We start from the raw sequence: 26,601 nt of genomic DNA on the forward strand, positions 1-26,601 counted from the left end.
CAGCCAGGCTCTCCCCTTTGATCAGTGCTTCAGTCACTTGGTGTGGTGTCTGTAGATGTAAGTGGAAGAGAGAGGAAGAGCATGGCAAATGTCTCTCCCTTTTATCATGTCCTTTCTTCCCTCTTGGCTTTGCCCCCCCCTTCAGAGTCAAGTGAGCATTACCTCCTCCTAGTCCCAAACTGGCCAAAGAAAGTGGGGTGATTCACTCAAGAGTCCAACAGATTCTTTTGTTGCTGCCTTGGCCAGCGTCTTTTGTTCCTGTGAGGCTGGACTGGGTTTGTCCCATACCTCCCCTGATGAGGTGTGAACTGCCTCTTTGGTCTTGGAGAGTTTTTGCCTGGGCTTATTTTAAGCCATGAGGATACATTTTCAGCCTCATAACTACATAAGTGAAATTATAACCTATAACATTACTGTAACAATTACTATAACATCACTATAACAACAATGCTCAGTGCATCATGAGCCTTCCAAAGACACCCAGCATGACAAACTTTGCATTGGATACCCCACAATAATTTTACAAGGATGAAGATGGGGGTGCTGTGCGTTCCCCCGAGGTACAGAGCATCACAGTGGGTAGTGTAATATGATGGGCAAAACAATTGTCCTTGCTCTGGTTACAGAAGACTAGCTGCAATTCCTCTCACAGCTAAAGACATTCTGTGGGAATCCAGGCAGTGCAATCAGCCTTGGACTGGTTGGGCGGACAACTCTGGATATTTTCAGTGCAGTACAACAGCAGGAGCTTTTTAAAGCCACAATCAGGATTTCTTTATTTAGATTTGTTTACCCCTGCTACCAGTGTTTTGGTTTGGTTTAGATGTCAGAAGTGTTTCATGTACTAAACCTATAACATATTTAACAGAGCAGTGAGGTAATGGCTGAGTTGCATGGTTAACCAGAAATGTTAACCCATTAACATTCTGTTGACATTTAAAGTTTTTGGAAGGCAAAACATCTCTTTGAAGGATTTTAGTATCCATGAAACTAACTTTTTTCTTTCCCAAGTAGTACAGACATTATGAGCATCCACTTCTTTAGCAAAAACCTCAGATCTAATACTGTAGATGGAATCCTGGCTCCACTGATGTCAATGGTAAAAAGTCCATCAGTGTCATTGGAGCCAGTTTTTCACCTTCTGTATATGCATCTACTATCAGTCCTTGCTCAGGCAAACTCGCATTGAAATCCCACCTCAAATCTGAAGTCTCACCTTAGGTCTCAGGCCTCCCAGCTCAGGAATTTGCCCAATGAAATTTGACAATGATCAAAATTCTTCTTATTTAAGCAGTTGCCTGAGTAATGAATGATTAAATACCCGAGGACCTCAAGATTTGTCCCAGTGAGGACATTCAACTCCCATTGAGCATGGAGTAGGCATGGGTCTTTAGTTTTTAAGCTCTTTAATTGTAAGCTTTCTAGGGCATCATTACAAGGAGCTCCTCCCATGTTTTGTGTGGTTATTTTTCTTTTCCATTTTTCAGAGGTTAGTAGGGGGCAGCGTGCTGTGAGAGAAGAGCCTTTGATCACAGCAGAGCCCTAATTAGTGGGTGGACCTTCCCTGATTAGGGTGCCTATAATGGCAGCAAAGCAGCCAGCCAGCAGTACAGGAGCCAGTAAACAGAACTGAAAAAAGGGGAGTTTGAAAGGGGTGTTTGGGGGAAGGAGTATGTGGTGTTCAGTTTTTGTTTTAGTGCTTGTTTGGGGTTTTTTTATTTTTGTTTTCCTTGACTGGAGCTTAGGTGCAAAAGCTCTGACAGATGTAGAGGTGTCAGTGGTAGTGACCCAAGGAATGGAAGAGACAATGAAGATGGAAGGATGGGGAAGCTACGGGATGTGAATTATCCTGGAGTGGGTACCTGAAAAGAACTTTGTATGAAGTGCCACCTGCAAGAGCTGATGGAAGAGAAGATTCAAGCTCTGGAGTTGCAGGTGGAAATTATCATTGAGTTTTGAAGATTTGAGCAATGATGGAGGGAAGGCAAGAGGAGTCTGAAGGGAAAAATTAAGACTCGCAGATGCAAGCTGGACTGGAGAACTGTGAGGGTAGACTACTGGGTGAGAAAAGTGGCCTGTGGAAGCATGTGATTATGAGAACCAGGCAGAGCAAAAGACCTGCTAGTGAAGGAGAAATAGGCAGAGCCAGAAGAGTACCCAGAAGTTACCTACTACAGGACAGACCCAACAAAGAAAATAACAGAACGCCAGTAGCCGTCACCTTCAGCCCACAACTAAAACCTCTCCAACGCATCATCAAGGATCTACAACCTATCCTGAAGGACGACCCATCTCTCTCACAGATCTTGGGAGATAGGCCAGTCCTTGCTTACAGACAGCCCCCCAGCCTGAAGCAAATACTCACCAGCAATCACACACCACACAACAAAAACACTAACCCAGGAGCCTATCCTTGCAACAAAGTCTGTTGCCAACTGTGTCCACATATCTAGTTACCCGGGAAAGAATTTTCTGTAGTATCTGGCTGATGAATCTTGCCCATATGCTCAGGGTTTAGCTGATCGCCATATTTGGGGTCGGGAAGGAATTTTCCTCCAGGGCAGATTGGAAGGCCCTGGAGGTTTTTCGCCTTCCTCTGTAGCATGGGGCACGGATCACTTGCTGGAGGATTCTCTGCTCCTTGAGGTCTTTAAACTACAATTTGAGGACTTCAATAGCACAGATATAGGTGTGAGGTTTTTTTGTGGGAGTGGTGGGTGAAATTCTGTGGCCTGCGTTGTGCAGGAGGTCAGACTAGATGATCATAATGGTCCCTTCTGACCTAAATATCTATGAATCTATGAATCTACTCAGGGGACATCATCTTAGGGCCTAATCACATCAGCCACACTATCAGAGGCTCGTTCACCTGAACATCTACCAGTGTGATATATGCCATCATGTGCCAGCAATGCCCCTCTGCCATGTACATTGGCCAAACTGGACAGTCTCTACATAAAAAATAAATGGACACAAATCAGACGTCAAGAATTATAACATTCAAAAACCAGTCGGAGGACACTTCAATCTCTCTGGTCACTCGATTACAGACCTAGAAGTGGCAATTCTTCAACAAAAAAACTTCAAAAACAGACTCCAATGAGAGACTGCTGAATTGGAATTAATTTGCAAACTGGACACCATTAACTTAGGCTTGAAAAAAGCCTGGGAGTGGATGTGTCATTACACAAAGTAAAACTATTTCCCCATGTTTATTCCCCCTCCCCGCCCCACCATTGTTCCTCAGACGTTCTTGTCAACTGCTGGAAATGGCCCACCTTGCTTATCACTACAAAAGTTTTTTTTTCTCTCCTGCTGGTAATAGCTCACCTTACCTGATCACTCTCCTTACAGTGTGTATGGTAACACCCATTGTTTCATGTTCTCTGTGTATATAAAATCTCCCCACTGTATTTTTCACTGCATGCATTCAATGAAGTGAGCTGTAGCTCACGAAAGTTTATGTTCAAATAAATTTGTTAGTCTCTAAGGTGCCACAAGTACTCCTTTTCTTTTTGCGGATACAGACTAACATGGCTGCTACTCTGAAACCTGTCTTTATGAGAGGAGACTCAAAGAGCTTGGATTGTTTTGTCCAGCCAAACAAAGGTTGAGGGGAGATATGATTGCTCTCTACAAATACATCAGAGGGATAAATAGCAGAGAGGGAGAAGAGTTATTTAAGTTAGGGACCAATGTAGACATAAGAACAAATGGATATAAACTGTTCATCAACAAATTTAGGCTTGAAATTAGAGAAAGGTTTCTAACCATCAGAGCAGTGAAGTTCTGGAACAGCCTTCCCAGGGGAACAATGGGGGGCAAAACCTAATTGGCTTCAAGACTGAGCTTGATAAGTTTACGGAGGGGATGGTACGATGAGACTGCTTACAATAGCACGTAGCCGATCTGCGACTGCTAGTAGCAAATATCCCTAATGGCCTGTGATGGGACACAAGGAGGGCATGTCTCTGAGTTACTACAGAGAATTCTTTCTCAGATGGCTGGCTTTTCATCTTGCTGAAATGCTCAGGGTCCAACTTATTGCCATATTTAGGGTGAGGATGGAATTCCCCCCCAGGTCAGATTGGCAGAGACCTTAGGGGTTTTTTTTTTTTGCCTTCATCTGCAGAATGGGGCACAGGTCACTTGCAGGTATAAACTAGTGTAAATGGTGGATACTCTGTAATTTGAAGTTTTTAAACCATGATCTGAGGACTTCAGTAACTCAGCCAGAGATTATGGGTCTATTACAGGAGTGAATGGGAGAGGTTCTGTGGCCTGCAATGCACAGGAGGTCAGACTAGGTGATCTTGATGGTCCCTTCTGGTCCTCAAGTCTATGAGTCTACATATATATATGAATGAGAGAGAGAGTGAACATACAGAGACAGTCAAAGACAGACACAGTCTGAACAACCATCATATGGGACCCTGACCCTGGGATAAGCCAAGTCAGGACTTCTAGGTCTGAAAAAGTAGGCAAAAGAGCTGAAAGCAAAGAAATTATCTCCTGTTTGGTACCTCCTGTGATATAGGAAACAGGACTTTGTACACTCTTTGTAAACAAACAAGATTGCATCAGAGGTACCAGACTCCTTCAATTTCCTTTCCCATCTGTAGAACAACCCACAAGGTCCCAGACTTTGCAATCACCAAGGCCCAGTGGTAAGGGCACTAGCTTAGGCCTTGCAAACTCTATTCCCTCCTCTGCCATAGATTTCCTGTGTTATGTCCCTCATCTCTGAAAATGGGGACAACAGCAGTTCCCTACCTCACAGAGGTGTTTTGAGGATAACTGCATCAAAGATTGTGAAGTGCTTTGAGATCTACTGATCATAAACACCCATATTACATATAAAATATTTATTTATAATGTGTTCATATATTTTATTCTACCGTCTCACTTTAAAGTTCCATGCATGTTTATGGTGCTGTATATATAAATTGCATGCAAGTATCATTCTAAGGGGATACACTGGACAGCAAAGAGTCTCAAATATCATCGGTTTGTCTCCAGCTTTTTCTGATAAAAATGAGAAGCTAGAAAACATTCATTGAAACAGAGATGAGCTACTGCTGTTTGTTTTTAAATATTAAGAGAGACATTCTGACTATCATCTCACCAGATAAACATTTGGACTTCATCCCTATTATTAGAGCTGCTTCTCTGATGCAAAAGCAGAGCATGTGGCATGAGTCAGAGGCCCTGGAGGTGATAATGGCTCAAAGTATCAGCCATAAACAATCACTTAAGCCACTGCTAGAGGTGAGGGAGAAGAAAACATTAGCAAAGCAGAGAGTGTCAGATTCCATCCTGGCAGGGGGTGGAAATGCCATAACATCCTGTATTCCATAGTGTCTCCCTGTGAACACCCCCTTAAATCAATCAAGCAAGCAGAGTTGTGCTGTCCACCTTTGGCAAAGCTTTCATAAATCAGAGCTTCAGAGAGCTACTTGACAGACTTTTAAAAGTCTGAGTATTAGAGCTGCCTTTTCCCATCCTGCAAGATATTTAGGTGTTCTTTTTAAAGTGTCATCACAAATTGGGATGAAAAGTCAAAATCTCAGCAACAAAAAAACCGTGAACCAAAAATCCAAAGAAGCTTCGGAAGGGCTTGTTAGAGAGCTTATTCCTTCACCCTCTCACTTCCCTTGTCCTTCTCGCATGAACAGAACCAACAATACCCAAAATCCAAAGGTGCAAATAGTTTGATGTTTATTGGGGTGAATTTCCAGCAAGCTTAAATCCAAGTTCCTTTTCCTTATTTTCGAATCCCAACTTACTTCCTGTTTGCCCCTAATTTATATAGTAATATTCTTAGCTAAACCTTAACCAATCATTCTCCTAAAATTTACCTAACATATTGCAACATGATTAGCTAACCTATTATATCCCACCACCTTAATTAGTTTATACCCAGCAAAATTAATTATACAACAGACAGAAACAATCACAGGACCAGAGTGAGACCATGCAAATAAACAATAGCAAAGGGGGAACTATAATAACAGAACAATACAGAGGTGAGGATTTCACAACTACATCTATAAAGACATAAGGGTTTCCCAGCTGTGTCTATTGATAAGTGAGTTCTTACCAAACAGAAAACTATCAAACTAAATTTCCTTTTACAACTTCTAGGCTCTTCCCTTTCTCTGGTGGTGATAGACTGGATCACCTTTCTAACAGCCCCAGATTGCCTTATTTCAATATGACTAGTTTGGAATGTGAGGATGTGACCATATGCATCCCAGTTTGTGGCTGCCTCTGCTGCTTGGCCAAAGGCCTTAGCCTAAGAACAGGGCCTCAGATTGTCACAGTGAGAGAAGGCCCTTACACAGATTCTTTCTTTTATACCTCTATAACTAGCTAAATGATAAACATATACCTAAATTCTTAAAGTATAGGCCTTTAAAGACAGGCCTGAATATCTGTATCCTAACAGGGCTCAATTAAAATGTTTCATTTCAATTTTGGGGGCAGTTTGCTATTAAAAAACCACCTTACATTTTGAAAGAAAAAGTTGTTTTGAACTCCCAAATTGAACTTGTTTCAAAAATGTCAAAATATCCCATTTCAATTTTTTTTAAATAGGACATTCTTCAAAACTGACTTTTTTTTTCCTGCAAATGCGGTTGGTTTTGATTAATCAACATTTTCCAGCAAAAAACATTTCACTGAAAAATTCCCAACTAGCTCTACTGAGTTTGCCCCTCTGTATTTGTAGCACTGTGAATCAATCAACCTGTTCTTGTCCTGCTGCTTTTGGGCTATCTCAATCAGCTGGTTTATGTTGATGAAGCAGTATACTGTAGTTGGCTTGAACAGGAGTGTTTTAATTCTTTATACTTCTGTGAAACTTACCCATGGATTGGTCAAGAGATCCATTTCTATAGCTTGGAGGGAGGGCAAGGAAAGTTAATATTTATACGATCCATAGATTATGTCACTTGATTATGGTTAGAATGTTTTATTTTAGTTAATTAAAACTTGACTAGGTGTATTCAATGGGGACTGTGCCCTTGGGAGCAATTCTCCAGTTGCAGAAGAATAGACTAGGTGAGTGTGATGGGGTCTACTCACAAAAGAATCATAGAATACCAGGGTTGGAAGGGACCTCAGGAGATCATCTAGTCCAACCCCCTGCTCAAAGCAGGACCAATCCCCAATTTTTGCCCCGATCCCTAAATGGCCCCCTTAAGGATTGAACTCACAAACCCTGGGTTTAGCAGGCCAGGCTCAGCAAACTGCTGAGCTATCCCTCCCCACAAAAGAGGTAACCTCTGCAGGCCATCTTGGGGATTAGCTCTCTCAGCCAGTGCACCCTCTCTTGGTGGTGCTTCTCCCACTCCCTTCTTTGCCTGCAGATGTGTATCAGCCCAGGAACTACAGTGTCATTTTCATGACTCGGCCTTCCAGTTGTGCCACTGTCTGTGTTTTCTCCATTCGATCCACGACTCCGGGTCACAGCCCAGGGAGCCTGTAGATAGCAGCCTCCTGCTGCCTCTCCTTAACTCCTCCACCAGTGCTGCTTCAGTTCCCTGGGCCATTTTCTTGCATCCCCAGCATCTTCTTCGCCCCCTTCTCAGGGCCTTCAGCCAGCATGACCCAGCAGCCAGCCAGGAGCTCCCTCTTTCTGCCCCAGTCCCTGCTGGAAACTGCTCTGTCCAAGGTGCTACCGTCTGGTAGTCCACTGGGAAGTCCTCCCTGCCTGTCTCAGACCCTGCAGCTCCTTTTAGGTAAGCCCACTGGGCCCTGATTGGCTTTTCCATGCAGCCTCTCTCCAACTGGCTACTCCCTGTGCAGCCTCCCTAGGCTGCTTTTTAACTCCTTCCTTTCTGGTGTGGGGTGAACACCCCCTCACGGTGAGCTAATGGATTACTCTCTATTAGCTATGTTAGCCTCCATTGCATGGCACCAAGGAAAGCAAGACTGAATAAGTTCCATAGAAATGCGGTAGGGAGGACCTTAATGAATGCAGATACATGGTAGCACCTTCAGCCACTGCATAGTCATGTCTCTATTGTCTTTGGGAATATGTGAGCCTAGCAATATGCAACCAGGAGGGAGTTATTGCCTTCCAAAGTTGGGGAAAGAGAACTGCATACAAAGTTCCTCTTTGGGCTCATCACAGCTTATTGTATGATACAATATCTGCATGGTAGTAAATTCCCTCTCCATGTCCTGTAAGGGTCAGAGGTTAAACCAATGATTATACTGTACCTATGTCAGTCAGGCCCGTCAGTATCCTGAAAGGAGGGGGGAGGGGTTTCCTTAGAAATGAGATGTTTAGATCCTTACGAGTCAGTTTTCTTCCTCAGCTGAAAAGATTTTATAAATAAATTCCGTATTTCCACTGGCATCAGGGTGGGAGAGCCATAATCAAGATCTGAAGGCTAGAAAGGACCACTATCATCTAGCCTGACCTCCTCTAGTACTTTGTACTCTCAGCTGTAGCATTTAGATGACATTGGGGTCACCTTGGCACATTCCATATGAGCCATTTCCAGTGACTGTGGGAGTGTAAATGGTATGCATTGGTGGACCTCAGTCTTCTTCTATTGTATTTCTATGTCCTGCAATACTTCAAAGTAGAACTGAGCATGGACTGCTTGAATTACTCAGGATCAGGACTCTGAATAGCACCATTCAGTTACGACCAGTTTTGTCTTCTTGCTTCCTTGTACTCCCCCTCTGCCTTTTGTCTTATGCTTAGATTGTAAGCTCTTTGGCATGGGGTCTGTCTTTTATTCTGTGAAAGTACAGCATCTAGCACCACAGTAGCTGTAGTCATGGACCAGGTCTGCAGGTGCTACAGAAATACAAATCATGAGAAGTGTTTTTGGGGCTCTAATCCCAGTTTACTGCTCAGTCACTGGCTTTCATGTGACCTTGTGCAAGTCACTTGAACCTCTCTTGTGCATATCAGTTTACCCACCTATAAAATAGGGATAATTACCTATCTTGCCGGGGTATTAATTACTCAGGCCAGAATTGTCCCAACTTGAGTGCCTATCATTAAGCAACTATAACCACATTTTAGGCACCTCTTTAAAAGTGGGTTGTACATAGGTGCTGAGCACCTGCAGCTCCCATTGTTTTCAATGAAAATTGTGGATGCTCAGCAGGTCTGAACATCTATTTATTTGGTGCCCATAATATGGTGTTAGCTACCTAAGATTAGGTACCCAGATTGAAAACTATGGCTTTATGATAATGTGCTTTGACATCCTCAAGTGAAAAGATATCATTCAAGTGTCAATTATTATTATTATTTATTAACTGGTAATATTCAGCTAGTTCTGATACCTTTGTGTCCTTCTCTTTGATAAGAACTGTACAGGGCTCACCAATTCCATAGCCTAGGAACCTGGCTTTCAAATATGTGTGGCACTCACCCCCAGGGACAGTCATAAACAATCCCCTTTTCCTGAACTAAAAGGGAACTTGATCTTTTACTTCCGTAAGTACTGCCTCAAGGGCCTGGGGAGCAGAGAAAGAATGCAAACACCTCCATACTTGCTTCCATCAGCACCTGGTCTATTCTTTTAGGCATACCTGCTAAGCAAAACAAGTTACACATATCTGATTTCTTTCACGATTGCAGGGCAGATCCTCAGCCGGTGTAAATCAGTTAGCTCCATCATGGCTCTATACTTTTTTCCCCCACCCCACTTTTCTGTTCTACTGATTTATTGGACTAGACTGTTAGATTTTATGAAGTGAGACTTAAATCAGTTTCTTGACATTCCTTTCTGTTGTACTGTCTCCATGTAAGCAATCAGAGCCACAACTGTTGCTTCTGATCACAGATTGCATTTATTAACCTCCTGGGAGTTAATGGTGCTTACCATCTTTGAAAATCAGAGATTCAGGTGAGTATCTTTTGGTGTCCAGCTTTGGATACTTTGGTCTAAGGGTTGCAAGATATGTGTCGGTGAAAGATAAGTGGGAGTGAGACACCAGGCCAAATCTCATAGACAGTTGTGTCCTCTTCGCAAAGCTACGAGTACAATGAACATCACCCAGAGAAAGGGAGTGGTGCAGAGACCAAATATCTCTCCCACACCCCAGAGTGTTCCTTCTGTATTCTGGCTGAAGCTCATTGGTGAGTGAGGAACTTGAACTATTCTACCGTTTGGTTTTCATCTGGTTCTAGGGCTAAGAGGCCTGAATCTTTCATAAGCACTACATTGGTTAAAAGTCACTTTTAAACCACACTGCACTGCACAATTGGCAGGACTGAAGCTCTGCTCAGGGAAAGCCCAAGATTGCACTATGGGTGTAGTTGCGAGCTACAAAGGTGGTGTTCTCCACAAGAAAACCAAAGGCTTGAATTAAAAAAAAAAAGAAAAAGCAGCTCTAATCCATACTTCACATACTTCCATATTTCACATAACACCACTCAAACCAGCACCTGTCTCTGGCTGCAGCGTGCACCTCTTTCTTCTGCACCCCAGAGACCTCCTTTCCAGTTCAGAGAGGGAACTTCCCACCTCATTCTGCTCAGCAATAACAGCTGCTCCACACAGCTAGTCCCTTCCTTTCATGAGCAATACATGCTGACCAAAAAAAAAAAAAAAAAAAAAAAAAGGGAAGCCATAATTATGCTATTCAGTATTCTGCCTTCTACAAATTTAGCCCGCCTCTAAAGAAAGTTTCCAGATATTTGAAGGAAAAGAAAATTATACCTCTCCAAAAGAAGATGGCAAAAGCAAGAAAGGAAGGAGAATTAAACCAAAGAGTCAAACTAAATGCAGTGTCTCCTGCAAGATTATATATCTAGGAAAGCAGCCCTTTTTGAGCCCCTTGCAATCGTTCTGGTGATCTTTCCAGGTCAGGCAGGTTTCCTGGATCTTTTCTCACACTCACTTTTAGGTTCTTTTATATTCTGGTAGCACTGTAGTGCCCGGTGCTGTACATACACATAGTAGAAGAGCTTTCCTGTAGAGTTTACAGTATAAATAGACCAATGGAGGGAAAACAGAGTCACAGAGCACTGAAGCTATTTGGTCAAGGTCAGACAATAGGTCAATGAGAGCCAGGAATAGAGCCCAAGTCCAGCACCCAAGCCACTAGATTGCCTCTCTAGTCTGTTAAAATAGCAGTGCCATCGGACAAGTGAGGAGCAATCATAACTACTACAACTTCAGTTCCCTTTTTGGTAGTGTGGTGAGATTGATTAGTTTCCATTGCAAATTCCCCCAAGGGTCCAGTTTATGACTAACAGTCCAGAACTGTGCGCAATGGCACCATCAGAGATGCAATAACTTCCCAGGCACCAGAAGTGCCAGCACCAGGATCGTCATGGATTAGACTGAAGCACTGTGTAAGAATTCAAGCAGTTGCTCTGTAGTCTGAACAGATGGAAATAGTCATGTTGTGGGAAAACATTACACGAAGTGTGCAGAGTGCAGTTAGAATGATTGAGAACCTTTAAAAAGCTAGACAGGGCTCTGAGACCAAGCCCCATTGTCTCCTCCTTACCCTCACCCCCCAGAAGCCCCACCTCTTTGGTGAAGTGTGGCTACCTACGATTCCTCACTAAGTGGGTGTGGCCAGCAGGAACAGCACAAGTAGGCAGCAGAGAGAGGTTACCTGCAGGTAATATAATTAACACCAATCAACATGGGTTCATGGAAAACAGATCATGTCAAACTAACTTGAAGGTTTTTTTTAATGGGAATATAAGTTTGGTTGATAAAAATAACAGTGTTGATGTAATGTACTTAGAATTCTGTAAGGCATTTGACTTGATGTCACACGGCATTTTGATTAAAAAACTACAACAGTATAAAATTATCATGGCACACATTAAATGGATAAAAGCTGGCTAACTGAGAGGTCTCAACATTCAGTTGTACATGGGGAATCACCATTGATCAGGCATGTTTCTAGTTGATTCTGTAGGGATTCATTCTTGGCCCTATGCTATTTAACATTTTTATTAATGACCTGGAAGAAAACATTAAAATCATCACTGATAAAGTTTGCAGATGAGAAAAAAGAATGGATGTAGTGGTAAATAATGCAGGGGACACTTAGCTGTTTCTTGGTAAGCAAGCCCAAGCAAACATATTCATTTTAATATGACTAAATGCAAATTGGTGAGGATTTTTATCAAGCCTTCCCCAGGAAAGGGAGTGTAGCACTTGGGGGGATATTTTGGGGGGGAAAGTTTCCAAGTGAGCACTTCCCCTATTATTCTTTGTGTAATACTTTGGTGGTGGCAGCTTTTAACCTAAGCTGGTAAGAATAAGCTTAGGGGGGTCTTTCATGCACGTCCCCACATCTGTACCCTAGAGTGGGGAAGGACAGAATGGCTTGGCAGCAGTTCTGCAGAAAAGGACCTAGGTGTTACAGTGGACGAGAAGCTGGATATGAGTCAACAGTGTGCCCTTGTTGCCAAGAAGGCCAATGGCTTTTTGGGATGTATAAGTAGGAGCATTGCCAGCAGATCGAGGGACGTGATTGTTCCCCTCTATTCGACACTGGTGAGGCCTCATCTGGAGTACTGTGTCCAGTTTTGGGCCCCACACTACAAGAAGTCTGCAGAAGAGAAGAATGAGGGGGGATTTGATAGCTGCTTTCAACTACCTGAAAGGGGGTTCCAAAGAGGATGGCTCTAGACTGTTCTCAATGGTAGCAGATGACAGAACGAGGAGTAATGGTCTCAAGTTGCAATGGGGGAGGTTTAGATTGGATATTAGGAAAAACTTTTTCACTAAGAGGGTGGTGAAACACTGGAATGCGTTACCTAGGGAGGTGGTAGAATCTCCTTCCTTAGAGGTTTTTAAGGTCAGGCTTGACAAAGCCCTGGCTGGGATGATTTAACTGGGACTTGGTCCTGCTTCGAGCAGGGGGTTGGACTAGATGACCTTCTGGGGTCCCTTCCAACCCTGATATTCTATGATTCTATGATTCTATGAAGAAGGATGTGGAAAAATTGGAAAGAGTCCAGCGGAGGGCAACAAAAATGATTAGGGGACTAGAACACATGACTTATGAGGAGAGGCTGAGGGAACTGGGGATGTTTAGTCTACGGAAGAGAAGAATGAGGCGGGATTTGATAGCTGCTTTCAACTACCTGAAAGGGGGTTCCAAAGAGGATGGCTCTAGACTGTTCTCAGTGGTAGCAGATGACAGAACAAGGAGTAATGGTCTCAAGTTGCAGTGGGGGAGATTTAGGTTGGATATTAGGAAAAACTTTTTCACTAGGAGGGTGGTGAAACACTGGAATGCGTTACCTAGGGAGGTGGTGGAATCTCCTTCCTTAGAAGTTTTTAAGGTCAGGCTTGACAAAGCCCTGGCTGGGATGATTTAATTGGGAATCGGTCCTGCTTTGAGCAGGGGGTTGGACTAGATGACCTCCTGAGGACCCTTCCAACCCTGATATTCGATGACTCTATGATTCTATGATTCTAAGGAACCTTGACAATGCCTTATTGTGATGGACTCAAGAAGCTCCATCAATTTAGTTTAAAAGTGAGAAGGTTGAGGTGTGACTTGATTACAGGGAACAAATATTTAGTAATGGGCTCTTCAATCTAGCAAAGAAAGGTGTAACATAATCCAATGACTGAAAGTTGAAGCTAGACAAATTCAGACTAGAAATAAGGCATGCATTTTTAAGAGCGAGAGTTAGCCATTAGAACAATTTACCAAGGACCATAGTGGACAATCACTGACAAGATTGGATGTTGTTCTAAAAGATTAGGAACTACTCTCTGGACATTCTCTGGCCTGTGTTATACAGGAGGGCATACTAGAATCTCTGAGTAGCCCCATACTAGAGGGCATTGGAATCAATGAGATATAATAATACAATATCTGCTGCTTCATAGAAGAGTGCTATGGGAGGGAGCAATGCCTCAGTCCTATAAAAGAATCTTTAACCTAAGGAGGCAGGAAGAAACTATGATAACAGGACAGAGCTAGCCAGAGAAGAAGGAGAAGAGAAAGTATAAGGAGAACTAGCCATAGACAAAGGGGAAATTTATTGTTATATCAATTGCACTACTATTAAATCATGCCATCTTCTGCTGTTTCATTTCTCTAAAGACTCGCACCACCATCTCATTGTTTTCCCAGCTGATCTCCGGCCTTTGTGTCTATTCTCATGGTGCAGCAGCAGGCTAGCTGGGAAGAAAAGAGTGCAGCAGTGTAGAGGACCATCCAGCAAGCCATTGCTAAATGAAAACAAATATAAACAAAACCACACAAACACATTCGGAAACACGTGTTGCCATGTAATCTTTGTGATCTGCTTTGAATGGAAATATTGCACAATGGATCTGTAAAATGAAGCAGGTATGGTTTCTAGTGCATCTGGGTCTCTTCTTCATTGACGTCATTGCCCAAAGTCCCATTGACTGCAGTGGGAGAAGGATTAGGCCCTTAACAGCCCAACGTGTGGGTATTTTCTGCTCAAACATGATAAGCACAAAAGTTAGGGGAAAAACTGTTAGATCACTTAGACATGCCCTGACAGTGCAGGACTCGACTTTTTCAAATTATTTTTCCAGCTTTAAAGGCATTTAAGGTTCTAATTTTAAATCAATGTAAAGAAAAGCAAGTAAAAATCACAGAACATAATATATACACAAAATGAAAGGGAACAGTATAGAGCAGAGGCAAGAAAACCTAAGTTTGGACAATGGAATGGATTGGAGGAGAAAATTCCTAAAATATAGAAGTAAAGGAAATGCCTTAGATACAGCCTATTTCAGTTTTCTTAGTGTTTTCCATGCTTCCACACAGCATTAGTCAGCATCCCATCATTCCCCGCCCACATGGTAGCCCAGCAGATGAGCTAACTCAGAAAAGGGTGTTTGCTCAAACACTGTCATCTTCTATTAAAAGACAACTTGGCCGCACCAGGACAGTGGCATAAATATCACTTGTAAGCAAGCTACCCTGTCTCACTAGACTATAAACATGGTACAATCTACAGAACACAGTGTGTGTAGTGCAGATAAGTGTGTTATAATACATGTGGAAAGGACAGACTCAGTTCAATAATCTTCAGGATCACTGATAACATCGCTGTGTTAATTTTTTACTGAAGCAAGATGTTTTGAAATGAAGCCATTCTATTCACAAAAAAACTCCACTAGGGAAGAACTGATTAAACCTCAGGCAAAATGCTAACAAGGATGTTAAGGGCTTTAGTTGTACACAGGACCTAAAGCAGACTCTAAACCAAATTCCATGAAACTTGCACTCCATTTTATATATAAACAAATGTAGGGCTGGAAGGGATCTTGAGGAGTCATCAAGTCCAGCCCTCTTTACCAATGCATGACCAAATAAATCTAGACCATCACTGCCAGGCCCAACCTACTCTTAAAAACCTCCAATCATGTGACTTCATTACAGTCTGTGTATATCTACATGGGGAACAAATACTTAATAATGATCCCTTCAGTCTAGCAGAGAAAGCTATAACACAATCCAATAGATAGAAGTTGAAGCTAGACAAATTCAGACTGCAAATAAGGCATACATTTTTAATAGTGAGAATAATTAACCATTAGAACAATTTCATAGAATCATAGCCCTGGTCTACACTAGGAGTTGAGGTCAAATTTAGCAGCATTAAATTGATTTAACCCTGCACCCGTCCACACGACGAAGCCCTTTTTTTCGACTTAAAGAGCTCTTAAAATCGATTTCTTTACTCCACTCCCGAAAAGGGGATTTGCGCTGAAATCGGCCTTGCCGAGTCGAATTTGGGGTACTGTGGACGCAATTAGACAGTATTGGCCTCCGGGAGCTATCCCAGAGTGCTCCACTGTGACTGCTCTGGACAGTACTCTCAACTCAGATGCACTGGCCAGGTAGACAGGAAAAGGCCCACAAACTTTTGAATTTCATTTCCTGTTTGGCCAGCGTTGCAAGCTGCAGGTGAGTGCAGAGCTCATCAGCAGAGGTGACCATGATGGAGTCCCAGAATCGCAAAAGAGCTCCAGCATGGACCGAACAGGAGGTATGGATTTTATCGCTGTATGGGGAGAGGAATCCGTGCTATCAGAACTCTGTTCCAGTTTTTGAAATGCCAAACCATTTGTCAAAATCACCCAGGGCATGATGGACAGAGGCCATAAGAGGGACGCAAAGCAGTGCGGCGTGAAACTTAAGGAGCTGAGGCAAGCCTACCAGAAAACCAGAGAGGCAAACGGCCGCTCTGGGTTAAAGCCCCAAACATGCCGCTTCTATGATGAGCTGCATGCCATTTTAGGGGGTTCAGCCACCACTACCCCAACTGTGTGCTTTGACTCCAATGGAGAGGGAGGCAACACGGAAGCAGGTTTGGGGAACGAGGAAGAAGATGATGATGAGGTTGTAGATAGCTCACATCAAGCAAGCGGAGAAACCAGTTTTCCCGAGAGGCAGGAACTGTTTCTCACCCTGGACCTGGAGCCAGTACCCCCCCGAACCCACCCAAGGCTGCCTCCTGGACCTGCCAGGTGGAGAAGGGACCTCTGGTGAGTGTACCTTTTTAAATAGTATACATGGTTTAAAAGCAAGCATGTTTAATGATTAATTTGCCCTGGCATTCACGGCCAGTACAGCTACTGGAAAAGTCTGTTAACATGTCTGGGGTTGGAGCGGAAATCCTCCAGGGACATCTCCATAAAGCTCTCCTGGATGTACTCCCAAAGACTTTGCAAAAGGTTTCCGGGGAGGGCAGCCTTATTCCGTCCACCATGGTAGGACACTTTACCAACCCAGGCCAGTAGCACGTAGTCGGGAATCATTGCAGAACAAAGTTTTGCAGCGTATGTTTGCTGGTGTTCAAACAACAACCGTTCTTTATCTCTCTGTGTTATCCTCAGGAGAGTGATATCATTCATGGTCACCTGGTTGAAATAGGGTGCTTTTCTTAAGGGGACATTCAGAGGTGCCCGTTCCTGCTGAAATGTTCCCCACTGTTAGCCACAGGGAGGGGGGAAGGGGAGGGGTTAGCCACATGGTGGGGGGAGGCAAAATGCGTGCGACCTTGAAATGAAAGCACATGTGCTATGTATGTAATGTTGACAGCAAGGTTTACCGTGAAAGAGTGCACCCATTGTTCTATAAAATGTGTCTTTTTAAATACCACTGTCCCTTTTTTTTTCTCCACCAGCTGCATGTGTTTCAAGGATCACAGGATCTTCTCCTTCCCAGAGGCTAGCGAAGATTAGAAGGCGAAAAAAACACATTTGCAATGAAATGTTCTCTGACCTCATGCTGTCCTCCCACACTGGCAGAGCACAGACGAATGCGTGGAGGCAGACAATGTCAGAGTGCAGGAAAGCACAAAATGACCGGGAGGAGTGGTGGAGGTCTGAAGAGAGGGCTGAAGCTGATAAGTGGCGGCAGCATGATGAGAGGAGGCAGGATTCAATGCTGAGGCTGCTGGAAGATCAAACTAAAATGCTCCAGCATATGGTTGAGCTGCAGGAAAGGCAGCAGGAGCACAGACCGCCACTACAGCCCCTGTGTAACCAACCGCCCTCCTCCCCAAGTTCCATAGCCTCCTCACCCAGATGCCCAAGAACGCGGTGGGGGGGCCTCCGGCCACCCAGCCATTACCAGCAGGAGAGTGGGGTGGGAGGAGGTATTTTTTCATGCTTTGTGTGTATATAAAAAGATCTTCTACACTTTCCACAGTATGCATCCGATGAAGTGAGCTGTAGCTCACGAAAGATTATGCTCAAATAAATTGGTTAGTCCCTAAGGTGCCACAAGTACTCCTTTTCTTTTTGCGAATACAGACTAACACGGCTGTTACTCTGAAATCTATACCCCAGAGGATTGCCCAAGCAACAGAAGGCTGGCATTCAATAAGTTTTAACATTTTAAACTTTTAAAGTGCTGTGTGGCCTTGTCCTTCCCTCCTCCACCACCTCACCCCGTGCTTCCCTCCTCCACCACTCCTCCCAGGCTACCTTGGCAGTTATCCCCCTATTTGTGTGATGAATTAATAAAGAATGCATGAATGTGAAGCAACAATGACTTTATTGCCTCTGCAAGTGGTGATCGAATGGGGGGGGGGGTGGTTAGCTTACAGGGAAGTAGAGTGAACCAAGGGGACTTGGGGGGCTTCATCAAGGAGAAACAAACAGAACTTTCACACCGTAGCCTAGCCAGTCACAAAACTGGTTTTCAAAGCTTCTCTGATGCCCACCGCGCCCTCCTGTGCTCTTCTAACTGCCCTGGTGTCTGGCTGCGCGTAACCAGTGGCAGGCAATTTGCCTAAATCTCCCGCCCTGCCATAAATGTCTCCCTCTTACTCTCACAGATATTGTGGAGCCCACAGCAAGCAGTAATAACAATGGGAATATTGGTTTCACTGAAGTCTAAGCGAGTCAGTAAACTACACCAGTGTGCTTTTAAACATCCAAATGCACATTCTACCACCGTTCTGAACTTGCTCAACCTGTAGTTGAACAGCTCCTCACTACTATCGAGGCTGCCTGTGTATGGCTTCATGAGCCATGGCATGAAGGGGTAGGCTGGGTCCCCAAGGATAACTACAGGTATTTCAACATCCCCAACGGTTATTTTCTGGTCTGGGAATAAAGTCCCTTCCTGCAGCTTTTGAAACAGACCAGAGTTCCTGAAGATGCGAGCATCATGTACCTTTCCCGGCCATCCCACGTTGATGTTGGTGAAACATCCCTTGTGATCCACCAGTGTTTGCAGCACTATTGAAAAGTACCCCTTGCAGTTTATGTACTCGCCAGCTTGGTGCTCCAGTGCCAAGATAGGGATATGCGTTCCGTCTATGGCCCCACCACAGTTATGGAATCCCATTGCAGCAAAGCCATCCACTATGACCTGCACATTTCCCAGGGTCACTACACTTGATATCAGCAGATCTTTGATTGCGTTGGCTACTTGCATCACAGCAGCCCCCACAGTAGATTTGCCTACTCCAAACTGATTCCCAACTGACCGGTAGCTGTCTGGCACTGCAAGCTTCCACAGGGCTATTGCCACTCGATTCGCAGCTGTGAGGGCTGCTCTCATCTTGGTATTCATGCGCTTCAGGGCAGGGGAAAGCAAGTCACAAAGTTCCATGAAAGTGCCCTTACGCATGCGAAAGTTTCTCAACCACTGGGAATTGTCCCAGACCTGCAACACTATGCGGTCCCACCAGTCAGTGCTTGTTTCCCAAGCCCAGAATCGGCATTCCACCGCATGAACCTGTCCCATTAGCACCATGATGCCCACATTGCCAGGGCCTGTGCTTTGAGAGACGTCTGTGTCCATGTCCTCATCACTCTCGTCACTGTGCTGATGTCGCCTACTAGCCCAATTTCGCTTTGCCAGGCTCTGGTGCTGCATATACTGCTGGATAATGAGCGTGGTGTTTAATATGCTCCAAATTGCCAAAGTGATCTGAGCAGGCTCCATGCTTGCTGTGGTATGGCGTCTGCACAGAGAAAAGGCGCAGAACGATTGTCTGCCGTTGCTCTGATGGAGGGAGGGGCGACTGACGACATGGCTTACAGGGTTGGCTTACAGGGAATTAAAATCAACAAAGGGGGTGGCTTTACATCAAGGAGAAACAAAAACAACTGTCACACAGAATGGCCCCCTCAAGGATTGAACTAAAAACCCTGGGTTTAGCAGGCCAATGCTCAACCCAATGCTGAACCCACTGAGCTATCCCTCCCCCTGGTATTTCAGGCAGGACTGAATCTCCATTAAACTTTTCAAGGTGCCCCTGACAGACCTCACCGAAACGATTGTCGGCCATTGATTTCACAGAGGGAGGGAGGGCGGGAGGAGCAAATGAATACAAAACAAATCTGGTCTATTTCTTGTTTTGCTCCACTCCATCTATCTTTTACATCTTTGGCTGGCAGCAGATGGTGCAGTAGGACTGCTAGCCATCCTCATCTCCTGCCTGCTCGGCAGAAGATGGTGCAATAGGACTGCCGGCAGGACTAAAGAGAATGACCTGGTCGAGTCACTCCTATTTCAGTCCCTGTGCTCATATCTGGCCAGACGCTCCTGACCGAGGCGGCCAGGAGCACCTCGGACATGATGAGGATGGTTATCAGGCATATTGCACCATCTGGATGTTTTTCTAAAAGATCTGCTCTGGGAATTATTTTGGGAAGTTTTCTGGCTTGTGTTACATGGGAAGTCAGACTGAGATCACAGTGGTCCCTTCTGGCCTTGGAATCTATGCATCTGTGACAGGGATTCCACTACCTCCCTTGGAAGCCTATTCCAATGCTTAACTCCCCTTATAGTTAGAAAGTTTGTTCATAATATCCAACTTAAATCTCCTTTGCAGCAAAGTAAGCTCATTACGTCCTGTCCTATCTGCACATAAGAACAATTGATCACTGTCCTCTTTATAACAGCAAATCTGAAGACTGGTATCAGGTCCCCCCTCAGTCTTCTTTTCTCAAGACTAAACATGCCCAGTTTTTTTAACCTTTCCTCATAGGTCAGGTTTTCTAAAACTTATATCATTGTTGCTCTCCTCTGGACTCTCTCCATATCTTTCCTAAAGTATGGTGTCCAGAATTGGTCACAGTACTCCAGCTGAGGCCTCACCAATGCCAAATAGAGCAGGACAATTACCTCCGATGTCATGCATATAACATTCCTGTTAATTCACCCCAGAATCATATCAGCCTTTTTTTGCAACTGCATCACACTGTGGACTCATTCAATTTGTGATCCACTGTAATCCCCAGATCCTTTCCACAGTATTAGCACCTAGCCAGTTATTTCCCATTTTGTAGGCGTGCATTTGATTTTTTCTTCCTAAGTGAAGTGCTTTACACTTGTCTTTATTGAATTTTATCTTGCTGAATTCAGATCAATTCGCCAATTTATCAAGGTCATGTTAACTGTAACCCTGTCTTTCAAAGAACTTGTAACCCCTCCAAGCTTAATGTCACCTGCAAATTTTATAAGCACACTCTCTACTCCATTAAGTCATTAATTAAAATATTGAGTTGTACTAGATCCAAGACTGACCCTGTGGGACCCCACTATACACCGTCCCTCTTGACAATGAACCTTTCGTAACTACTCTGAGTCTGTTCTTTCAACCAGTTGTGCACCCACCTTATAGTAACTTTATTTAAACCACATTTCCCTACTTTGCTTATGAGAATGTCATAGGGGACTGTGTCAAAAGCTTTACTGCAAATCAACATATATCATGTCTACTGCTTCCCCTATGCATCAGGCCAGTAATCCTGTCAAAGAAGAAAATTAGGTTGGTTTGACATGAGTTGTGAGTTTCTGTAAGCTCACAAATCCATGCCGGCTATTCCTCATAAACCTATTATCCTCTACGTGCTTACGTATGTATCTTAAATTTACAGTATACCATAAGAAGCAATAGCCTGTATATATTTTACCAGTCAGTTGTACTTCATCTAACATCTCATTAAGTATTCGACGACCACCTCATTAATCCAGAATGCAGAACTTGCTTTAGATTTATTTTCTATCCAATAAAGTGTTGTCAAAACTTTAATGTAATCACAACTTTTTTATTGTTTCCACATTTGTGACAGCAGGCACAGCAATTTGCACAATGCCACTCATTTCAGTACAAATATTGTGTCTTGCCCTTTAAATCAGCTTTTATATTCTGTATTAGGATTAATGTCATTCCTTCACCATCACTTTATCTATAAGTTTGGAACTAAACGGGAAGGCTGGACATAGTATATTTTATATGAAATTCAAAGAAAGCTATTTCAATGTTAATGGCCAAATTCTTCTCATTTATGCTGGTGGAACCCAACTAAAGACGATGGAGGATTTCAGTGGGGCAAGAGAATACAATCCAGCTTGCTCTTTTATCTGTGCTAGTAGGAATAAAAATGAGTAGAAACTTAATTCAGTCACTAAATTCACACAGTGAGCCAGGCCGCTGGAACAATTTATATAGTGGAGGTGCTGAGAGCCATTGAACCAAACTGTAAACCCTGTACATGATGGAAATCACTTCAAGCCAGGGGGTGCAGCAGCACCCCCAGCACTCCTAGTTCCAACCCCTGTGCAGTAAGCAGGTTGATATGTAAAAATGCCACCTTTTTACTCAAGTCACTTTTGCGACTAGATTGATTATGGTGGCTGGATTTGTAAATGCACAGCCCCCAAAAAGTTATCCACAAGCTCACATTTTACAGCTGAACTGCCATTTAAAAAACCCAGAAATGTTTATTATGTTTATCAGTCAGGAGACAGCAAAATCAAATCAATCAAACAGTAAAACAATCAGATCTGTGGTTGCTTTGCAAGGGGTTTATTTAGACATCCCACCAAGGCTGGGATTTCATGTGTCTACTTTACTTTCGACTCCTCGCCAAATTGTACAGCTGAGTCATATACATTTGAAGTTTATATTGGAAGCACTGTCATACCTTAAATATGGCAGCATGAATGGTGCCCCTGTAGCACTGCAGTAATTCTGGAAGGTAAATAAAATTCAGGATGTAGATGTATATTAAACTGAGTGCCTTGCGGAATGGATGCAATTACTTTGGAAATGAATATTTTGTGCTCTTATGTTTTTAATGGCAACATAATTTTACCATAGGTAAACAAAAGTATATGTTTTCTGTTTGTGAGTCCCTTTGACTATTCCTCACATTCCTTCCTGGAGCTGATAGCAATAAGATGTTTAATATTATAGCTGTGTGGCTGCTAGCTTCCATACTGGGCTCAGCCAGAAAATCACTCGTAATCCCAGCAGGTGTAGGAGGAAATGCATTTTGTCCCACTGTTTTAGTGGCTATTGTATTAAAACACTAAAATAAACTGGAACATCAGGACTCACTCAATACAGCCAGGTAAGTTCCATGCTGGAGTATGGAGGGGGCAAAAACACTGAAATAAAATATTATTTTTATTAAAATAAAAGTTGTGTTGGTTTTAGTTACAATGGTGCCAAGGAAATATAGATTAATCATTTCTGTGCGTGCTCCTGTGCGGGACAGAGATAGTCTGTATAAAGAATACTGTAGCTTAACAGCTTTGAGAATTTGGTTTCCCCATAATAAGATTGCAAAGAGTTTGTGAATACCAAAACCCATAAAAGCTCAATACATTTATTAATACAGTAGACAATCTTCAAAAATGAATCACTACTGGTCCATAAAATGCCAGAGATCGTTTCTATAACTTGCCTCATTAAACCAATATATGATATGGCTAGTTACTTAGGTAAAATATTTAATGTTACATATATATAAGTGGAAGACAAAGAGTTTCCATTAGTGTAAGGCCTGGTCTATACTACTGTGGTAAGTCGACCTAAGTTAGGCTACTCCAGTTACGTGAACAACGTAACTGAAGTTGACAGAGTTTAGGTCACCTTACTGCGGTGTCTACACCATGCTGTATCGACGGGATACACTCTGCCACTGACTTACCTTACTCTTCTCTGGGATCTGGAGTACCAGAGTCGATGGGAGAGTGCTCTGCAATCGATTTAGCGGGTCTTCACCAGATCCGCTAAATTGACCCCCAATGCATCGATCACAGTAGTGCCGATCTCCCGATAAGTGTAGACATGGCCTAAGTGAAGGCTGAATGTAGCTATGTGTGTTTATATAAAGGTAATTCAAGTGATTTTAAAGTTGTACTGTGCTAGGCACGGCAAAGGTTACTTGCTGTCAGCCCTGTTTGGGAAAATGGGACAATTTCGGCTTTAAAGGACAGACCTCATCACTGGTGCAACACAATGGAATTACATCAGAGTGACTTTGGCCCAAGATGTGTGTTCATTTTTAGGAGGTTCCTACTATGGTATTTCACATATGTAAAAAATACTTTGGGGACAACCTCACCAATTTCAAGAGCAACATTTGGCCCTTTGGCTTGGCAGGCTTAGTGGGAAGGAGTTGCTTACCTACACTTTCATACAGCGTATACTATGCTCATTGACATGAAGACTGTTTGCTTATGAATGATGCAGCTTCTGAAAGGTATGATGTATGTGTTTTAGAATGAGTCTTGGCAGCTGGTTTATAAACAAGGCTGAATGAGCTGCATTGGCATGGGCCCATATTGAGAGTGGGGCACAGCCACACTGCCTCAGTGAGAGCCTGCCTTAGGCACATTTCTTCTCGGAGCTTCCGACCATGTAGGGGGAGCATGCCCGCTCCTTATGCACCTGCTGTCTCAGCTTATACTTGGATTGTAAACTCATAGGGGCAGGGATAGTCTTCACTATGTGTTTCTACAGCACCTGATTAGTATTAATGCACCCTGTCTGACCATATCCCCTGCACCAATGGAACTACAAGAAGTGGGGTGCCATTTATGCCACTCCAGGCTGGAAGAATATTCAGCTCTCAGATTCAGCCACCTTCACAGCCCCTTTGCCTCTCCAGAGCAGGAATAGCTGGAGCCAAGATCAGGCTCAGGATTTTTATCTCAGTCTCACATGTAACTGTATCCTTGAGCCACCATGTACTCAAAAATATATAAAAAAGTTAACATGAGCTTGATGTTCCTAAGCTGGAGGCTAAAAGGGAGATGTTGGCTCTTACTTGTAAACAGGGTCTGGAGCTTGCAAATATGCACCCGTCCTCTGATCCAATGTAAGCTGTATGAAGTTATTGTAAGGCTTGTATTAACAAAATGCTGATCACTGATTCACAGTCCAAAGATCTTATGGCTTGATCTTGCCATCACACTTATATGAGCTGCTTTTACTCATGAGTGAGCTCATTCCTTGGGCCTACTTCACATGGCCAACATGTACAAGAGCAGGCTGTTCAAAAATAAACCCTTCAATGCATGGAAAATCTCTCATTCTGTGTCCCCAGTCCTGCTTCAGGATCTTCACACAATGCCTCACCAAAGTCAATGGCACTCTACATGGATCTACCTAACACTGTTCTGATTGGAGGGTCAGATCCTGTGTGTGTCACATGCTGTTCAAATCTAATGTAATTTATACATGATAAACTACAATTAAACAATACTTACAGTAAATATACATAAAATGTATGTTCTGAACCCATTCTGGGGAGAGACAGGAGACATTGGTGCTGCAAAAGCAGCTTTATTTTGCCTGACAATGCATCATCACATATCCTGAATTAAGATTATCCCTTATAGAGGTATGTATAGAATACAGGTGCTGGAGAGAGGGGATGCTTAATTGCTATATCTGGCCTGTGAATGTTAGTGCAAAATATGTATATTTCACAGTCCCAATCTTTAGATTGCCTCTAGAATGATCCTATATGCTGTTAGAGTTTGCAGCTTTCAGGGGTGTTTCTTTGTGCTTCCCTTTCTACCCATATCCATCTGTTGCCTAATCTTATACACAGGCCTTGTCTATACTACCGTGGTAAGTTGACCTAAGTTACGCTACTCCAGTTACGTAAATAACGTAACTGAAGTCAACGTAATTTAGGTTGACTTAATGCAGTGTCTACACCACACTGTGTCGATGGGAGATGCTCTCCCGCTGGCTTCCCTTACACTTCTTGGGGAGCTGGAATACTGGAGTCGAGGGGACAGCGCTCTGCCATTGACTTAGTGGGTCTTCACCAGACCTGCTAAATAGACATGCTGCATCGATCGCAGCAGTGCCCATCTACCAGTAAGTGTAGACATGGCAAGTAGTGGACTGCAAGTAGTTTGGGACAGGGACCACATTTTTATTATGTGTTTGTACAGCACCTAGCACCATGGGGTCCTGGTCTATGAATGGGCTTTGTAGGTGCTATCCAATATATAAAACCTAAGTATTGTTGTGATGGAAAACCTAGGCCGGGCTCTGTCTGTTGATGAGTTTTTCTGACATAAAAGAAGGCTCATAACAGCCACAATTGAATCCAGTGTTTCCAAGCCTTCTTGTGGTTTGTGCAAATTTTGAGGCTGCAAATCCATCCACTATACTCAACGTCTATTGTGAAATCTGTGTAGTGAACAGTTAGTTTATGAAAGCATTGCACATTGGAGCATTTTCAATTTGTAAAATTAATCTACAAACATAAACATACTGTAGCTGTTACAAAGCAAATCAATAACCACTTTGAATATTTATATTTTCTACTCTCTGGGCACACATTTTCTTCCACTCTAAGGGCCTGCTGTAAACTCAAGCAAACCCATTTGCACTGTAATCCCTTGAACTCATTTAATACAGTTTAATATAAGTCATGCAGGGAGTTTACATTTACCAGGGAAGTTCTGTGGCTCGTGCTGGGTCTTCTGTTCTTTTCTTAGACTCAGCAATATGTATAGGTGCATGTCTGTGCAATCAGACGAGCCAGGCTAGAGGCTGCCTTTCCTATGCTTCCCCTGACTCAGCACTCCATGGGGGAGCCCATATCTGTGCCAGCAGCTGCACTGCCTGTTGACTCATGCAGTGATAAAGATTCTCCTACGGACCTTCTCTGTTTACCACTTGCTAAACGCCACTAGTCTACGACACAAAGTGGAACTTCACTGAGAGCAGAATTTGTTGTGGATTAATTATGCTTTTAAAGACACAATATCATTCCAAACAAGGCTTCTAAATATTTACAGGGCTTGTGCTTTATGACATAGGGCATGGTTTTCAGGATCCCACGTAGGGTTGCCAACTATCTTCTTGCACTAAAC

This window comes from Chelonia mydas, chromosome 1, assembly GCF_015237465.2.
Source record: "Chelonia mydas isolate rCheMyd1 chromosome 1, rCheMyd1.pri.v2, whole genome shotgun sequence".
In the NCBI taxonomy this organism is placed as follows: domain Eukaryota; kingdom Metazoa; phylum Chordata; order Testudines; family Cheloniidae; genus Chelonia; species Chelonia mydas.